The 16812-nt window shown below is 33.7% G+C and overlaps 1 pseudogene; it reads right to left on the bottom strand.

Annotated features, from left to right (window-relative positions):
• The window catches only part of LOC111719695, a 54052-nt pseudogene that overhangs the window by 22175 nt on the left and 15065 nt on the right, over positions 1-16812 (bottom strand).

Below are 16812 nucleotides of genomic sequence, written 5' to 3'. Positions count from 1 at the left end.
TAATGAGTTCAGTCTTGAATATATTGCAGTTTGAAATGCCTGCAGGCAAGTAGAAATGAGAGACTAGAAGTCTTGTGTAATATATGTATCTCAGGCTACTTCCTAAGACTTATAGGCACTAAATTAGAGAAAGGACTCACCTATGATAATGAAATCACAGACATTCCAAGCATATAAAACATTTTAAAAGCATATTGATTCGTAATGAAATGTTTCCAAATTCATAAGGTGTTTTTAGATCACAATAGTCAATAAATGTTTATTCAACACCTATTATGTGCCATGCACTGTGCTATTAGATAGTCAATAAACATTTATTCAACACCTATGTTGAATAAATTCTTCTATGTGCCATGCACTGTGCTAAACTCCAAGGATACAAATTAAAAAAAAAAAAAAAAGTCTCTACTCTTAAGAGTCTTACACTCTAGTGGGGGAAGCTGAAAGAAGAAGGAGACTGTTTGGTACCTGATTCAAGGATATGATGAAATCAGAGAAGTCCCAGAGCAGTTCAGCCTAGTGAGCTGAGCTCCCTCCTTAAATGTAGGTTTTGGAGTTCTTGGGTTCAACCTTTTGGCCTAGAGTTAGGAAGACCTGAGTTCAAATCTGACCACAAACACTAATTGTGGCCCTGGGCAAGTTATTGTTTGGCCCAGTTTCCTTATCTAAAAAATGAGCTGAAAAAGGAAATGGAAAACTACCCCAGTATCTTAACCAAGTATACCTCAAATGGGGTCATGAAGAATTGTACATGGCTAAAAGAATTCCACAACAATGATCCTTCAAGAGGGACAGGATAATGATGAGGTAGAGTACCAAAGATAATGAAATTTCATATTTTTTAGAATTTTTTTTAAGAATTATATATATTCTCCCCAGATCTCGTTTTATTTCAAAGTGTTTCATAGGATAGAAAATCAAAAGGGACCAAAGAGATCAATTAATCCACAATTTTTATTTTACAAGTTTAGCAGCCCAGATCTACGGAGATAAAATGACTTGCTCAATGTCATTTAGGGAGTACATGGCAAAGCAGGATATAAGCCCAGGCCCTTATCCTCCAAATCAAGTGTTTTACCCACTACACTATACTGTCTCCCTTCCTAGTACATGATGTCTAAGATTCTCACATGTCTAGTGTTTCTTATTTAACTGCCTTCATCTTCCATGCTCTGAGTTGTTAATGTGACAGTTCTAACATGATCCTCCTTTCATTTCTAATAACAAAACTCCTCTTTTATACTGGATCCATGAGGATTGTGCTCCAGAAATACTCCGGTGTATATAACACAAAGAATAAAATATTGTCCATTGATTCCAACTGGTTTGTGATAATTGTTATTGTTCAGTGGTTTTCAATTGTATCAAACTCTTTATGACCCTTTTTGGTGTTTTCTTGGTAAAGACACTGAAGTAGTTTGCCATTTCCTTCTCTATCTCATTTTACAGAAGAAATGAAGCATTCAGGATTCAATGATTTAGCCAGTGTCACACAGCTAATAAGTATCTGAAGCTAGATTGGAACTCAGGAAGATGAATCTTACTGATTCCAGGTCTTACACTAACTACTGCACCACACAGATGCTGATTTAGAAAGAAGACAGTACCAATTACTATTCTCCATTCCCCAAATCAAGCTCCACCCATATGGACAGAGACACTTGAGAAGTAAATCTTGACCTCATTCTTTATTATCCTAATAGGTTATGTAGAATGTGATTTTTTTTTCTCTAGAGCAAGTTTGGAATAGCACAAATTTTCAGGTACACAGAGACAATAAGCTACCTCCTGGCCCATTTTTCCACATTGCCCCCTTCCTGCACATACCAACCCCCCACCCCCCCTCCAAAGCCCTTCCCAATGTTCCATAACTAATTTATTTGCCAAAGGAAAAAATCATGGAGGATCACATCAAACTCAAACATTATGTGAAGGGCAAGTCTTAATTCCTCACCAGAGTGGCATTTGAATTTAAGAGAAAAAATAGTAATCAAGAAGACCTGGGTTCAAATTTTAGTCTCTGATATTTCCTGGCTGACTGACTATGTGCAAGTCGCTTAATTCCTCTGAACTTCCCAGTTTCATATCCATGAAGTGGGGCTACTAAAATCTGTACTATTTCTTAAGCTAACATTAATAACTTAATTAGCATTTGAATTTGCATTTAGTTGTTGGTGTGACATCATTGCTAGCTTCTTCCAATAAAAGTATATGCAAATTCCTAAAAGTATGAGAGGAAGAAAGAAGGCAAGGAGAATGACTCAATTTTGTTTAATTCTTTTGAGTTATACATCTCTATGCTTGTAGACTGACAGTCTAAATGTTCCACAAATCTGAATTTTAGCATATTTAAATGAAGTTAGTTTTATTTCTTTTTCAAAGTTAATTTTATTGGTCATTTTTTCCTTTCATATCACCTTTATTCTCCCACACCTAAAAAAGTCACCCCTTTTAATAAAAAATAAAAGGATTTAAAAAAAAAAGTTCATCCAAACAAATGAAGATATCAATTAAATCTAAAGTATATACAGTATTTCATATCCATAGTTCCTTACTTACATAACAAAGAAGGGAACCTTTTCATATTTCTTCAGTGTAGACTTTGGTCATTTTAATTGTAAGACATTCAATTTTCATTTCTTCTTCTTGTTGTTCTTTCTATTTAAATCACTATGCATATTGTTTTCCTGGTTCTACCTACTCTACTTTGCTTCAGTTTATGTTTTCCTACATCTTTCTGTATCCTTCATATTCATATTAAAAGGCAATAATAATCTATTACATTTATTAATACAATTTATTTAGCCCCTTCTCATTCTGTGAAGTTTATTTTGTTTTGAATCCTTTGCTATTACAAAAAGTACTACTATAAATATTTTAATGAATATAGGTCTTTTCTTTCTTTGGCCTACTTAGGATATATGTCAATCTATAAGATCTCCAGATTAAAGAGTATAAGCATTTGAGTCTCTTTCTTGGCACAATTACAAAGTTGTTTAAATTGAACCAAATCACAATTTCAGCAATAGAACTGTAGTGTATCTTTTCACAGATCCTCAAACACTGGCTTTCATCTTTTGTCATCTTTGTCAGTTTACTAGAAATAAGATGAAAATTCAGATTTGTTTCAACTTGTCTTATTATTAGTCACTTGGAGCAATCTTTCATATGATGACTAGTGGTTTACAAATCTTTCAAGAACAATATGTTCATATCTTTTTGATATTTTCAGGTAGCAATTCCTAGTTCCAAATGATGTATTTGAGGTTTAGCACCAAATGATGAGATGGATGTAGGCACCAAATGTTGGGATTTATCTGTGTGAAGAATTCACAATGAATATTCTCTTCAGCAAAATATAGGTATATTCAAGAGAAAAAGTTACAGAAAATGAAAAATAGATACCAGAAATGAGAAATATGAATTAAAGTTGGGAGAAGATATAGTTAACAAGGAAAGGAATTTTAACAATTAACAATGGAAAAGACAAGTTCCCTGGTTGATTCACAATTAACCAGGAGAAAGAAAATGCTCCATGAGGTGGGAGTATACAATTGACTGGGAGGCTAAATCCATAAAAGAGTTTGGTATTCTAAAAGAATTAATTAACTATAAGAAGGAGAAATTCACCATGAGGCATGGTGAGGTGATGAGAGGAAAGATACCAGGAGTCATGGGGGAAAAATGAGGAGAAAGACACCATGAGACAGAATGCCACCATGGAGGCTTAACCCAAGAGGAATTCAGCAAAGATGGCATGGGGCATAGACAGATTTGCAGGGGAAATTTAATCTCAAGAGTTTGACATAACTTGGATTTCTGACTGGACATGACAAGTTCGAACTACTCATGATTTCCACAGAAGGTGGGACTGTAAAATTAAATTGATCCCCTTCAGGCAGAGCCATGATGGTGAAGTAAAGGCAAGAACTTGTCCAACTTCTCCCCCAAACTGCTCCAAATTTCCTTTAAATAATGTCTATAAAAATTTTAGAGCAACAGAACACCCAAAAAGACAGTGTAGAACATTTTCCAGCTGAAGCCAACTTGGAAGGTCAATCAAAAAGGTCTGTAACACCAGGGTGGGAGCCCAGTATGCCTTGCCAAGGCAAGCCACTCCAGCACAGCTCTAGTCCTGGCCCTGGAGCCAATAAAGCAGGACTCCATTTCTCTAACACACTAGATCTTGCAGCTACAGTGGGGTGGAAACACTTCTAACAGTTTAAGGGCACAAAAGAGGTCTTGTAGTCAGATTTCTAAAAAGATCTCTAAAAAGAACTGCACAAAACTCTTTAAATTTGGAACAGTGCACTCTCTACCCTGGAAACAGAACCCTACTTTTAAAAAAAAAGTTAAAAGCTGAGTAATAGGTTGGGAAAATGAATAGACAACAGAAAAGTTTCTGACCATAGAAAGTTACTAAGGTGACAAGAAAGATCAAAAGATCTGTTTTTGAGAACAGAAAGGGGGAAAGAGAAAGAATAAATGGGGGGGGTGGAAATACAATTAGCAATAGTAATTATACTTTTTAAAACAAACTTTTCTGCTAAGGTCTCATTTCTCAAACATAAAAGGAACTGACTCAAATTTATTTTATGTATACACACACAAATACATGTGTGTGTTTCATATATATATATATATATATATATATATATATATATATATATATATATGAAAGAGCCATGCCCCAAATAACAAATGATCAAAATATATGATCTATGCCCAAAAGGCTATAAATTCATGCATATTCTTTGATCTGTCAACACCACTACTAGGTATGAATACCAAAAGAGATTTTTAAAAAAAAAAAAGGAAAATGACCTATATGTACAAAAATATTTTTAGCAACTTTTTTTTCAGGACAAAAAATTGGAAATTGAGGAATTGCCCATCAATTGAGGAATAGCTGAATAAAGTGTAGTATGAATAACTTAATAATATTGTTCTGTAGGAAATGATGAGCAGGGTGCTCTCAGAAAAAAAAAAAAAAAACTTGGAATGTCCACTATACACTCAAGCAAAGTTAATTGTACTGTATAAGAAGTGATATCAATGTTCTGAGATGATTATTATAAATGATTTTGCTATTCTCAGAAATACAATTATCCACAATCACTCTGAAGGACTAAGGATGAAAAATCTATACTCAAAGAAGAAATTGATTGTTTCTGAATACAGTTAAAGGATTGAAGTGTATTCTCTCTTTGTCTCTCTCTTTCTTTCTCTCTCTCTTTCTCTTTCTCCCTTTTCTTGAGGATTTTTTTTTCATTAGGGTGGGAAATCTATGTTTTCTTTTACCACATGCCATTTATGGAAATGTTTTGCATAACTTCACATTTACTTTCCTAATGGGGTTGGGAAGAAAACCTAGAACTTAAAAGCTTTAAAAAACAAATGTAAAAAGAATTATTTTAAATGTAACTGGGGGGAAATATAATGAACTAGTTCCCATCAGGGTCTTCTCTGCTTGCCTCAGGGTGTAATTTTATCAGTACTTCAGGTTCTCTCTGCTCGCCTAATAACCCAGAACCTCATCATTTATCTAGTAAGTGACTACATATGTAGTAAGGATTGGATATTGGTCATATATCTGTGTTATTTCCCTATAAATTTTGGATATCACTTAACAGAGATATTTGATACACAGAATTTTCCCAATAGACTATTCATAATGCCTTCCCTTCTTATCCTAATAGCATTGATTTTTGTTGGTTTAATTTTTTAAACTTCATGTTATTGAAATTATTTATTTTCTTTTCTAATTATCTCTATCTACATTTGGTTAAAGATTCTCTCCTCTCTTACCTCCCTTAGTAATACCTGATGAAGTAATTTTTAAATTTTTTTAATAGCATAAATTAATATTCATGCCCCATATACATTTCAAGCTTATTGTAATTATAATATCTATATACTATCTGAAGCTTTATTACTTTCAAATCAGTGTAGTAATTGCAGTTAGGCTAATAAGTGTTGCCTTATGGAAATTCTTCTTTAATGAAGAGATTAATATTTAAGAATGGCTTTTATTTAGCAGAACAACAAAAAAAAAAAAAGTCAGCCTAAGCAGTGCTGGTTTCTGTTCACACTGCAATTGCATTATTTGTATATTAACTGGATTCCTTTCGGGTGTGAAAACAGCTTATTCCCTGAAGTAAGTAAAACATCCCTTTTATAATCTTGTGTGCACTCAATATGCCTAACTTCCTCCCTAAGTGTGTAAAGGCAAGCTTTGTTGCAGCCTATCTCAATGATCAAAAATTACAAATTGGTGGATATGAAGTGAAGTCTTGTTTTGCAGCAATCCCATCAGGCACTTATTGTGTTCAAAGCACTTTATGAAGTGTTGTGGGAAAACACACACACACACACACACACACACACACACACACACAAACATGAAAAAAAGAATTCTGTATTTGTAATATCAATGGTCCAAAAAATGGAAGTAGGTTTATTATTTTTTTTTGGGGGGGGGGAAGAAAAATTGAGAACTAAGCAAATATGACTTTCTTCCTTGGCAATAATCTTGATATGATATACTTGATAATGTTGAAAGCCAGTGTGCTAAAACAGATAGATAAAGCATGGGGGTTCTTAATCCTTTTGTGTGTGTGTTATAGTTCCTTTTGGCAATCTAGTAAAATCTATGGACTACTTCAGAGAATGATGTATTAAAGGCATAAAACAAAATGCATGGGGAAAAAAAGAAAACCAGTTATATATATTTTAAATCTATCAAAATATTTTTTAAAAACAATTCATGGACTTCCAAATACCAATTAATGGGCTCCTTAGAGGCCTAGGATCTAGTTTTAAAAACCTAGATAGAGAAATGACCTCAAAATCAGGGATACCTAAATTTAAGCCCCACTTTTAACAAATAGTGGTCCTTTAGTCTTGAGAAAGTCACTTAGCCTCACAATGGTTCTCCAAGACTATAAATTGCATATCTATTGCCATACTGCATTGGTTAGAGGGGATTTCCTTATTGAGTATTCCCCATAACAATGAAATCGAAAATCTGGACAGAAAAGAAAATACAATTTAGGAAAATAAATAATTTCATCCAGCTTCAGTCAAGTACTATCTAGGATGATATATTTATAGATAAAAGGAACCTACTCATCATTTTACTAATTAAGAAACTGAGGTATAGAAGGCCACCTATACCTGTACAGCAGGATCACTCAGGAGAATTCTAATAAAATGTCTGGCTCCTTATTGGGTCCATCCTATCAAGGCCCCACCATCAACATAGCAAAGTCAAGTTTCAGTTCATAAGGGGTGAGAAGCAGAGTGGATCATATGAAAAAGGAAGGTGGACCACTTCAAGAGCAAACAAATCAAGTAAGAACTTGAAATAAAATGTGAATCCAGAGACCAAGAGAATAAATTGGTAATATGGTGCCAAATTGGCTCCAAAAGTCAAGAAAGGAACATAAGGCAAGATTGAACTAGAGTTCAGAAAAACTGAACTATCCTCAATATTTAAGCTAAAAGGGTTGATTATCTATTAACTCATTTGAGTAATTAGACAATCAAACTTACTTAAGACATCTTTACACCTTTGTAAATCAATATTGATACCAATCCTATATTCTCTGTTCTATAGAATGAGCTCCAGTTGTGGACAACTGGCTATCTCAGGGTTTCCTTCATGGAAAAGAAAACTAAGTGCATACCTAGCAAAACAAAACAAACAAACAAACAAAAACTCAATATATTAGCTAGAAGTACATATCTGGAAGTTTTATAATTCTCAAGGGGATTTCTCTTAGAAATTCCATTTCCTTTACAATTACAAATACAGAATTCAAATGTCTTTGAGAATAAGAACTTTAACAAGCTGTACTGAAATAAGTTTTATCATAGAAGGAAAAAAATTATGTAATTCATAATCATTCAGATATAACATGGTTCCAAGAAGTTGTAAAAACTGTATTGACTAAAAAAAAAACAAAAAACACATGTTGCTATATCAAAGAGTCACCATTTCTAAGCTACATAGAAGGTTAGAGTTAGACCTATGATTTCAATGATATAAGGAATACTAGAATGAGGAAACTACCAATGGAGACAGCATGTTCTCTCCAGCTTATAGACTGAATGGATTAAAGTATTGTAAAGTTTTGCCCAGGTCACATAGCTAGTTATGTGTCAAATATGGAATCTGAACTCATATTTTTGTGGCTTTTAGTCTAAATTTTTAATGCACTATTTTTCTTTGTCTTTCTATGTTAGACAAAAAAATGTTCAAAATAGAAAAACTCATAAAAATAATCAAAACCATGTTGGAATAAAATGAATACTTGTTATTTCTGCCATCCTTGCTGTTCCTGGATTTATTTTAAAGATGCTTTTAGTGAACTTACCAAAAATAAATTGACATCCCAATAATTTTATTCAAATGCCCAAAAAAAGCAATTTTGTACTCATATGTATAAAACATAGGATAGAAAAGATAATACTAACTAGCATTTATCTAGTATTTACTACGTGTCAGACACTGTACTAATCACTTTACATATACTATCCCATTTCATCCTTATGTGAAGCTGAATTTGAATTCAGGTCATCATGAATCTAGGTTCTATGGTATAGGTATCCACTCTATCAAATTACTGCCAGTATGGTGATAGTAGGTATATTGCATTAGTTTTGTCTAATGCTTTCAAAAGTTGTTCACCTCTAAATGGAATCTATAAAACAACTTAGATCAAAGAATGGAATCAAAAGACCTTTATGGATGACATCTACATGAACTCAATCAACAATAGGCAGATGAAGAAAATATATGCATCACTGAGTCATGCGAATTGTTTTGTAGAAATGGAGAGATTTTCTTTTTTTATTATACATTTTTATTTATAAAATGTATGCATGGGTAATTATTCAACATTGACCCTTGCAAAACCTTTTGTTCCAACTTTTCCCTTCCTTCCCCCACCCCCTCCCCTAGATGGCAGGTAGACCAATACATATTAAATATGTTAAAGTATATGTTAAATACAAGATAGGTATACATATCCATATAGTTATTTTGTTGCACAAGAAAAATTGGACTTAGAAATAAGGTAAAATTAACCTAAGAAGGAAATTTAAAATGCAAACAGACAAAAACAGAGGAAGTGAAAATGCTATGTTGTGGTTCATACTCATTTCCCAGAGTTCTTTCGCTGGGTATAGTTGGTTCTCTTCATTATTGAACAAATGGAACTAATTTGGTTCATCTCATTGTTGAAGAGAGCCACGTCCATCAGAATTTATCATAATATAGTATTGTTATTGTAGTATATAATGATCTCCTGGTACTGCTCATTTCACTCAGCATCAGTTCATGTAAGTCTCTAAATGGAGAGATTTTCAACAACAATTCACTAAGAAGTTATTTCCATCACAAGTTATAGTAAGTTTATCCTCAAGAAGTCCAGGTCTACTAATCAATATACCTTATATGTAAAAATCAACATATTTGTAAGCTATTTTAAAAAATCAGAACCCGCTGAATACCTAGCAAAAAGTTTGTTATCCTTTGTGGACTAGAATATAAAAAATTCCCACTAGACCTCAAAATATCCTGGAGGACTCACCTAACAAACTGTGCTGGAATTTTTCTTTCTCCCATAATCACTTGAACTTAGCAACGATTTTTAAAAATCTAAAAATAACGCTTTTAATATTTGTTACCAACTTAAATACTTAATCTCTAAGCTACATTGAAGGACAATAAAGACTTTCAAAATATAGAGATCTAGTCAAAGCATTAAAATTCTGTGGGATGAGTATAAAGTATATTTAATTCCTAACATCCTATGTGCTACTGAAGTTGTACTGAGGATGCTTTCAATGAATTTACAGAATACCAGTTTACCTTTGGGAAGGAACCTTTAAAAAAAATATCATAGTAACAAAACATAAGACTTATCATCCTATAATGATTCTAACCAGACAAACACTTTTATTTTGTTATTTTTTTTAACCCAGCTATTTTAGTCCCTATTCTGTGGAACAGAAAAATATTAGCATGAGGACTAGTCCCAGGATTATGTCTATCTGAACATTATCAAAAAAGATGAAAATAATGGCTTATATTTATGTAGCATTTTGTAGTTTGTAAAGTATTTTATCTATTTAATTCATAATAGTCTTGTGAAGTAGATGAGGAAATTGAAGCTTAGAGTTAATAATAGGTAAGTTGGCTCAGGATCAGCCAGCTAATGAGTATCTGAGGCAGAATTCAAATCAAAGTCTTTCTGACTCTAAATGCTCTAAATAATAAAAGAACTAAAGAACTGTAAAATATAACCTTATTCCTCAAAGAGAGTTTCATTGAATTTTTTGGTTGCCACTATAAATTATTGTCACAAAGACACAACTGGAGCCTCTCGTTCTCCTTTTGGCCCTCTTCTGATTTCTTTTGGGTTTCAAAACCATACCCTCTCTTCTGGAGATTCATCTGCCACTTCATTAAATGCCTAGAGCTCCCTCATCTGAAATTGTCTATTACCACTGAAGCCTACAGAAAGGCCTTCACTGATGAATTCTCCAAGGAATCTCCATTTTGTGGAGAGGGGAGTTGAATTATCTTTGTCCTCAGGCTTTTTTTCAGCTACCTATTTTTGTGTTGTGTTCCTTCAAAGAAAGAGAGTGAAAAACCCAGAATTGTATTTGGGGGGAAGGGGGAAAAGCTTACTACAACTAATTAAATGAATGTTAGTTCCTAATGTACCTTAAGGCACTTTGGAATGAGCAAACCCTATTTCTGAAAGAATGAAGATAAGGCAAGCTTTTGAATATCAAATGACATTCAGACAAACTGATTGTTCTAATGGGCTAAAGCAAATTTCTTAGAATTACTTCATATATGACAAAAGCCTTCAGAATAGGTTTTGCTTTCTAAAAAAATCAACTTTTTGAGTTTGAAAAAGCAGACAAGCTATTTCAAACTGCTGGAAGAATTGCTTAAAGTACTGGAAAGCTAATCAGAGTTTGACAGGCAATGATATGAGGCAATAATTTATTGTGACGCCCACAGCAGGATGAATAGCAAGTTGTGACAGGAGCAGTTTATCTCTAATACACTCACCTAGCACCTCCGGAGCTTTGCCCTTTCTGTCTCTCTTTCTGTCTTATTCTCAAATGAGATAATATTTGTAAGATGTTTAGCACAGAACCTGGCACTTTAGTAAGCCCTTAGCCCATTCTCTTCTCTCTGTCTCAGCTATTCGCTGAGTACTAGTAGACATTCAGGAGTTAACAGTGATGAATACTTGTGACATTCTCATGGCTCACTTTTCTATCTGCTTTTTCTTCCACTTTTCCTTTCCTTCCCTACCCTCTTTCTTATTTATTCTACTCTTTTTTCTTTCTCTGTCTCTCCCTTTGTCCCTTAGGGATATTATTTGCCATCAAAGAATATTAGACAATCATAAGATTCTGGAGTTGGAAAGGGCTTTAAAGATCATTCAGTCTATTTTCCTTAATTGGACAGATGGAGTCCTTGAAAAGCGTGCCTTGTCAAATATATATGTTTTTAATTTGTTAGTATAATAGAGGGAGGGGAAGATGTTTAAATTTAAAAGTAGATGGTTCAAGCACTTTTATATTTAAAAAAAAAAACTTTTCTGGGTAGGCCCTTCAATTAATTTTTTTCTTCCTATGGGTCCAAGACCTTATATTTAAAAAAGGTTTCCCAGACTTGCAGTAGTTCTTTTCTATTCAAAAGAAACACAGTGGCCTATGATTCTGTTGCTGACCTTTAAATGGATCAATAAAGTTTCTCATTGGACTTTTTTTATCTTTGGAACTCTGATAATTCCAGAATGAAAGCAGATACCAACCTTTGCCTTTGTGTGCACAAACAACTTTGGGAAGTGAGCAAGGGAAAGGAATTACCTAGTGTTAACATCTGTCAATGTTAAACAATTTTCTATTCCAGAACAGAAGACTCTAGAAATCTACTTTGACCAAGAATGAACTTTTTAGAAAATCATTAGTTACTCCATCTGGACTTCTGAATACTCTCAATTATCAATCTCCAGCCCCTTTCACTGGTCCAACTCTGTCACAGAAAAGTGCTTGCTTTGCATATTCATTTATGGGCCCAGAAAAAAAAAGAGCTTTATTAACTTGAAGAATTGGCATGTTTCCTCTTGTTACTGTGTTACATTTCCTCTGTTACTGAACCTTAGACACTGTTATTACCTTGCTTGGCACCTAAAAGTATTTTTAAAATGCTTGTTTATCTATTTGTTGTTTCTTTAAAAAAAAAAAAAAAAAAAAAAAAACCCAAACAGCGAGAAAAGTCATGCATTTTGAGAGTTAATCCTGATAGGACAATCAGAGGAGTGAGTACTCTTCTTTTGTCAGCATGATAGTTTGTTCTTTAAAATTATACCTGCCTTCTTCCCTTAATTTATAAGGGAAATTAAGTCACTATATCAACAAGCATTTACTAAGTCCCTATTATATGCCAAACAGTGTGCTATAAATTTGAGGATAAAAAGGCCCCCCAAAATAGTTCCTGTTCTCTCCATGTCTCTCTACCAAAATCATTAATGTTCAATATTCTCTTTAATTAGGTCTGGAGAAAGCCAATACACAATAGAGCACTTAGTGGATAAAATCCCATAATCAACACACTTTTTCTCCAGAAAGTGAAAGCTATTTTAGGACTAGCAAGCATATGGATCTTCAGGGAAAATTCTGCACTCAGGAACAGAAATACAAATCCATTTAAAATGGCTCAAAAAATAGGCAGCATAATTTACCAGTAACCTTAAAGACATAATACCCGTGTTTCTCTAAAGAAGGTAAAATGGGATTACCTATAGGTACTTCTCTGAAGCCAACCAATTAGCTACCAGTTAAAGGCTGGAGAAAGAGTAAAAAGAAAGTTACCTTCTACTTTTCTATTGGATGCCTCAGAGCCTGTTTTGTCCTTAAGTCCCACCTATTATTTGTGTTTTAGTTAAGTTACATGAAATGATTCTTTCTCATCTTCCTCATCGATAGACTATTCCTTAGAACCCACTGAAAGTCAAAGGCAAACTCAAACTCTGTAACAGACATGAGGATCAATGGGAGGCAAGGAACAAGTTAGTTTTAAATCCACAGGGTCATGCACTGCTGAAAATAGAAAGGAAGTCTCATCAAATTGGTTTAATTGTAGTCCACTTCCCTGACAGCAGCCAGACAGGGAGGAGTGAGCTATTATGCCCCCATTAGATAAACCTGAAAAGGAACTCAACATCCCTTGACAATTACCCAACAAGTTTGAAATAGTATTTCTTTTATTTCTTTAAATTTCTATTGATATATATGTGTATATATATATATATACATACATACATACACACACATACATAAATATATATAGCACCTTTGTTTTCATATGTCACTCTCTTATCCACAAACCCTTCCCTAAAACTAAAATTAAAATTAAAATAAAAATAAAGTAGGATAGCAAAACTTATTATGTATCAATTTCCAGTTTCTTAAACTGGTTTGCAACCCTATATAGGTCTCATAACTGAATGTGGGATCACAAAATTATGATTTGTTATCAATAAATGTTTGGTTTGCATGCCTATTTTATATTCCTACATAATCAGGGTCACATAAATATTTCTCAGACAAATGGAAAAAAGTTTAAGAAGTCTTGGATCAAATGACTGTGAAGTATATAAAACATTGTGAGGAACCTCCATAGTTCTCTACTTCTTCAAAGTAGGAGCATTTGTTTTAATCTTTTCTTTGGAAACAAATTTTTCACTGCAATTACACAATATAAAAAGCTTTGTTGAGGAATAAAAGGAGGTATTCTTTCCCTTTCCATTTTTTAAAAATTTTATTTGTTTTCAATATTTTCTTTTATAATATTTTGATTTCCATTTTTTCCCTCCTTCCCTTTCCTATCCCCACTCCAAGATGGCAATCAAATTTATATGTTACATATATATAATCATATCAAACATGTTTCCTTTTCATTCTCATTGTCATTGTATACATTGCTTTCATGGTTCTGGGAAGCAATGTTTTAAATGCCATTTTCCTTCAATTAAAAAATTTCTATATCATAATTTTTTTAAGTGACTTCATATTTTTCCATTAATTTCAATAGTAAAATCAGAAATGGTTCTACTGAACTCTTTCATTTGATGCTTCTTTCCTCTAAAACTACTATTTAATTTCCCACATTCTTTTAACTATCAGATTTCTCAAAGTTATAGTGTATGATGCCCATGTCCTATTTATTCATTCTTTTTCCTTCTTGCAGTAAAACTTCTGTTACCAAAGCAGCTAGATGGTACAGTGAATAGAGCAAGAACTAGCTCTAAAGTCAGGAAGGCTTGAGTTCAAATATGATAGCAGATACTTAACACTTGTTAGCTGTGTGAGCCTGAGCAAGACATTTAACCCCAATTGTCTTGCAAAAAAAAAAAAGAGAGAGAGAGAGAGAGAGAGACTTCTGCTGCCAGCACTATTTGAAAAGTGTTTTCTTAGTGAACTATAAATTTTTCTTAATTTTTAGCTATTTTGACCTCTCTGATCAATTGTAGTTCACTTACCTTACTTCTTAAAATGTTCATTCCTCCCTAATTTCCATGACACTGTATTTTCTTTACTTTCTTGATAGCAATTCAATAATTTTTCTGTCACCTTTGCTAAATATTCTTATTTCTGTTTGTATCTGTGGGGGATTCCACAATTTTCTTAATTTTTCTAAAATCCAGCATTTCTCAAAAGTCTTAGCATAGTCTTAAGCTTAAAATTTTTTTAAGCCTTTTGGGAAGGACATACTTTCCTTTATCAAGAAGGTCATTCAGATTGGTTTCAGCTGTTATGTCATTGAATCAGAGAATCATAAATATAATGATGCATGGGACCTGAATGGTTTTTATTTTATAATAAGAAAACTAAATACCTTAACAATTAAATAATGGTTTGAGGAATAAAAGGAAGTATTCTTTCCCTTTCCATTTTTTAAAAATTTTATTTGTTTTCAATATTTTCTTTTATAAGAAAGTCACAACTGAAACATCTACAATTTGAATTCAAGTTTTCTGATGCCAAATCCAGTGCTCTTCTCTTTACCAGCTATCTACTATATGCTTTTGGACCCTTAAGCTATATTTCTAATCCTCACCTCTTATATAAAGGAAACTTCAGGCTTCTTACTGGGCATTCCCATTTGTATATTTTGTTGTTGTTCCATTGTTCCAGTTATGGGTGACCATGACTCCATTTGGGGTTTTCTTGGCAAAGTTTTTGGATTGATTTGTCCTTTCCTTCTCCAGACCATTTTACAGATGAGGAAACTAAGACAAAAAGAATTAAGTGACTTGCCCAGTGTGACATTGTAATGTTCTTCTCTAAAATATAATGTTCTCTGGGAGCAGGTTTCTTGGGGGGGCTTCTGGAAGCAGCCTTAGTTTCAGTTCAGAGTAATCACCCCAAATGCAGCCAGGAGTTAAAGCCCAAATCCTTTACTGTCTCCTTCTAAACCTTGTGTCCTTAACTTGGGGCTGGTTAGCTTTCTTAGAGGCCTATCTCTCTCCTTGGTTCTGAGAGCTCTTGCTGCTAGCCCTTTGCCTCCGCCAGCTTCAGCCTCTAGTTCCCTCCAAATGTCTCCAGCCAGCACAAAGGTGGAAGATGGAATGAATCTGTCTCCTCCTCCAAGAGTGGGCTTGTCCTTTCTGACTTCTGAATGTCCTGAACTGAATCCTGGTTGAGGCTCCTAGTTTATATATGCTCTCTTAAAGGTGTGAATTTTGTAGAACTCTAATAAGTACTAAGTATATTAGTGAACTAGAGAACTGTTAAGTACCATGCTAAATTAGATAACTAACTTAGCACCTTGTAAGAATCCTAACATGACATATCTAGTAATTGTTTGAGGCCAGATTTGAACCCAGGTCTTCTTGATTCCAGGCCTGATGCTCTATCCATTTTGCCACATAACTGCTCCCACTCATATATTTACCTGCCAGTATATATAGTGAAGTTCTCATCCTAAGACTGGTTATACTTCTTAGGCTCATATTTTGAGACTGAGATGAAGTTGCCAGTATTCTTGCTGTGATCAGTAACCAACGGATAGTTGCCTCCCAAATATAGAAGTAATAGTGTTGATGCTACATAGACCAACACTTTATATTTAGAACTAAATATAGATATTATATATATGTGTGTGTGTGTGTGTGTGTGTGTGTATACATATATACATATGTGAAGAAACTGAGGTCTAGTGAAGTCAACATACAGTATCCTTTGATCAACCCTAATTTAGTTGTGGGGGGTTTTTTGTTTACCTACAAATATTTATTTCTGAGTAAGCATTTTATAGGATGGACCAATAGAAATGGATCTCATTCTTTGGGATCTTGGAAAGTCAACCCCTATTAGGAACCTCTTTAGTCTCCATCTAACTCTGACTGTCAGGAAAGAATCAGAGGGCTCAATCAATTTAGTCACATTGATCTCAAATTAGACTAGTTAAGCCTATATCTGAAAGTATTATTCTAGTAATAAGTGTAAACTATCTGAGAAGAGGCAATAACATTAGAGTCTTCTTAAATTCAAGACATCACAAACTGACGTCATCATCTCCCCTCTTACCACCCAAACTTCCTCCACTACTCCAAGACTCTATTTCTGTCCCTATTATTGTTCTTTTCATCATTCGCCAATATGGAAACTTGTATTTCTTCCTCTGTTCTCTCCATACTCGGTACCTAATCGTAGATCAGATCCTGTTATTTCTTCCTTTTAAGTGTCTCTCTCATTTAACTTTTCCTTCTACTA

Source organism: Sarcophilus harrisii, chromosome 3 (genome assembly GCF_902635505.1).
Source record: "Sarcophilus harrisii chromosome 3, mSarHar1.11, whole genome shotgun sequence".
Taxonomy (NCBI): Eukaryota; Metazoa; Chordata; class Mammalia; order Dasyuromorphia; family Dasyuridae; genus Sarcophilus; species Sarcophilus harrisii.
Note: the sequence above shows the minus strand (reverse complement) of the source record. Positions and strands in the feature narration are given on the sequence as shown.